The sequence below is a fragment of the Sturnus vulgaris genome, unplaced genomic scaffold, assembly GCF_052056855.1.
Source record: "Sturnus vulgaris isolate bStuVul1 unplaced genomic scaffold, bStuVul1.hap1 Scaffold_184, whole genome shotgun sequence".
NCBI classification, from domain to species: Eukaryota; Metazoa; Chordata; class Aves; order Passeriformes; family Sturnidae; genus Sturnus; species Sturnus vulgaris.
In genome coordinates this window covers 232501-235000 of record NW_028276123.1, presented here as the reverse complement: position 1 = coordinate 235000, position 2500 = coordinate 232501, and the positions used below count along the sequence as shown (strand labels likewise).

Genomic DNA, 2500 nt, shown 5'->3' with positions numbered 1-2500 from the left:
CGGTCCGCACCGTCGTCTCCGTGGCCTCTCTCGGCCGGGGGTGTGCGAGGTTTCTCGGTGGCTGGGCCGTGTTCCCCGCGCCGGCGGGGCGGCCCGAGCCGCGGTGGTCCTCTCGGGCGCAGCGCCGGGCTACTGAGGGAAACCCCGGGCCCCGAGAAGGATTGCCGCGGTGATGGCAGCGGACGTCGGGCGCGCCCCCGCCGGTGGACGCTCCCCCGAGGGTGGCAGCGGGGGAGGCACCCCGGCGGGGCCATGCAGGTCGTTTCCCTCACCCCAGGGCCAGGTACCTAGCGCTTCGCGCCTCGGCGGTCTCCTGCCGGTTTCCCTCGGCGTCGTCAAACGCCTGTTGGGGGCCGAAAGGGCCGCCGAGCCGGGCGGAGGTTTAAAGACTCGGGCGGCCCGGCACGGCCCCGCCGCGGCGGCGGCGGCGGTGGCGGCGGCGGCAGCGGGTGTCGGGCGGTGGCGGCGCGGGGCGCCATCGAGGGGTGGGGAGCTACTCCCGCCGATCCCCTGCGGTGGCGTGTCCGTCGCGACCGGCCGCGCTCGCCGTCGTCGGCGTCCCGCCGCGCTTGCCCGCGCGCGGGGGCCACCCGTGCCGGGCCGGGGAAGGGGCGCCCTGCCCCCCCCTCTCTGCGGCCCGGTCTCGGCGGAGAGGCCGCGGCGCGCGATCGGCCGCGGGGGGCCGACCCCGCTGGCCTCTGCGATGCGGGGCGACGCCGGCAGAGGGCGCGCGCTCTCTGCCTTACCTACCTCAGCTGCGGGGTTGCGGCCGCCGGGGCCCGCCGCGCTCTCTCGCTCTTTCTCCTTAGCCGCCGCCGCGGGCTCGCGGGCGGCGCCGCGTCAGGCGCGACCGCGCGCCTCTCGCCTCGACGGCCTTGTCGCCTCGAACCGCACCGCGGCGGCGCCGGCCGCCGGCCACCCCTGACTCGGAGCGCTGTCCCCGCCCGTTGGGGCGCAGCGCTCGGCCGGCTCCTCCATCGCCGGAGGTCCGGCGGGCGCGGGCGACCCCGTGCCGAGCGGCGGCGTCGCCGCTCGGCGAGTGTCCCCGCCCCCCCCGGGGGGGGGGGACGGTCGGCCGCGAGGCGCCCGCCTTCACCGGCGGCCGTCCCGGCCCGGGCCCCGCCCGTCCGCTTCCCCGTCGCCCTTCCCGGCCGCGTGTGGGCCAAAAAAAAGGGGAGGCGTGCGGGGCGGCCGCGGGGGCGCTTCCCCGTCCGGTCCCCGAGTGGAAACGAGGGGAGCGGGCGGTGCCCCCCGGCTCAGCCGCCGTACGCCTGCCCGCTGGGCGCGTGCTCGCGGAAGGGCAGCTCGGCGGTGCGAAGCGGCGGCGGTCCCGGGAGTGCGGCCGCGGGTGGCGGAGGGGTTTTGCCGAGCGGCAGACCTCGGGCGCTCCGCGATGCCGGCTCGGGTCTCGGCGGCGTCCCGCCTCCGGCGCCGGTGGCGGAGCGCGGCCCGCCGGGCGTTCGCCTTCCGGCGGGCAAGCGGTCCCGCGCCAGGGGTTGCGCCGGCGGAACGGTCCCGCCGCCGCGTGGCGTTTCGGGCGACGTTCAGGGGCCGCTGGCGGGAGAGCCGGCCCCCGCGTTTTGGCGCGGCGGCGTTCCGCGAGTCGGCGGAGCGGTGAAAAGGAGAAGCCAGGGAGTGAGCCGGGAGCGGCGGGGGCCGGCGGTCGCGCCCCCGGCCCGCGAACGCGTAGTCGTCCCGTGATCGAGAGGCCGGGCGGGCCACCGTGCCCCCCGCGGTCCGGCGCGTTGCCGCACAAGCCCCTCCGCGCGGAGGTCGGGCCGAGCCCGGGCGCCTGGGCCGCCTCCGAAGGACGGCACGCGAGGCGGCGTCTCCCCTCGCGGGGGGAGGCGGTCGGGGGCGCGGGCCCCTCCGCCTTTCTTTGGCCGACCTTCGGAGCGTTGCGCGGGGTTTCTCTTTTTTGCCCCGCGCTTTCTCCTCCTCCTCCTCCGTTTGTGTGTGCTCGTACGGTCGAAGCGGGGCGCGCGGGGGCGCGCGCGTCCCTGCAGAAACAGAAAAGGGGCCGCTTCACGCGAGCGGTCCCGAAAGCCAGACAACTCTTAGCGGTGGATCACTCGGCTCGTGCGTCGATGAAGAACGCAGCTAGCTGCGAGAATTAATGTGAATTGCAGGACACATTGATCATCGACACTTCGAACGCACTTGCGGCCCCGGGTTCCTCCCGGGGCTACGCCTGTCTGAGCGTCGCTTGACGATCAATCGCCGTCCGGGGGGGCCACCCCGGCGGCGCGGCTGGGGTTGCCTCGCAGGCCCGTTGCCCGCGGTCGACGTCGACGTCGTCGTCGTCGTCGCCGCGCAGGGCCTTCGTCCCCCTAAATGCAGACTCGGGGAGCGCTCCGTAGCTCCCCGCTCCCGGAACGAGCCGCTGGGGCGGAGCTCGTCCTTGCCGGGGCCGTGCCGCGGTGCGGTGGCGGTGGCCGGGGAGAGCGAGAGTCGGCGTCGAAGACGCCGCCGTGGGCCGTGCGAGAGAGACGAGAGAGCG

At 76.9% G+C, this 2500-nt stretch overlaps 1 non-coding gene across 1 annotated transcript; it reads left to right on the top strand.

Annotated features, from left to right (window-relative positions):
- The first annotated feature begins 2052 nt into the window (after positions 1-2052).
- On the top strand, positions 2053-2205 carry LOC148218409 (5.8S ribosomal RNA). The gene has a single exon (XR_015800427.1). It is a non-coding gene; the product is annotated as a 5.8S ribosomal RNA (ribosomal RNA).
- The last annotated feature ends 295 nt before the right edge of the window (positions 2206-2500 follow it).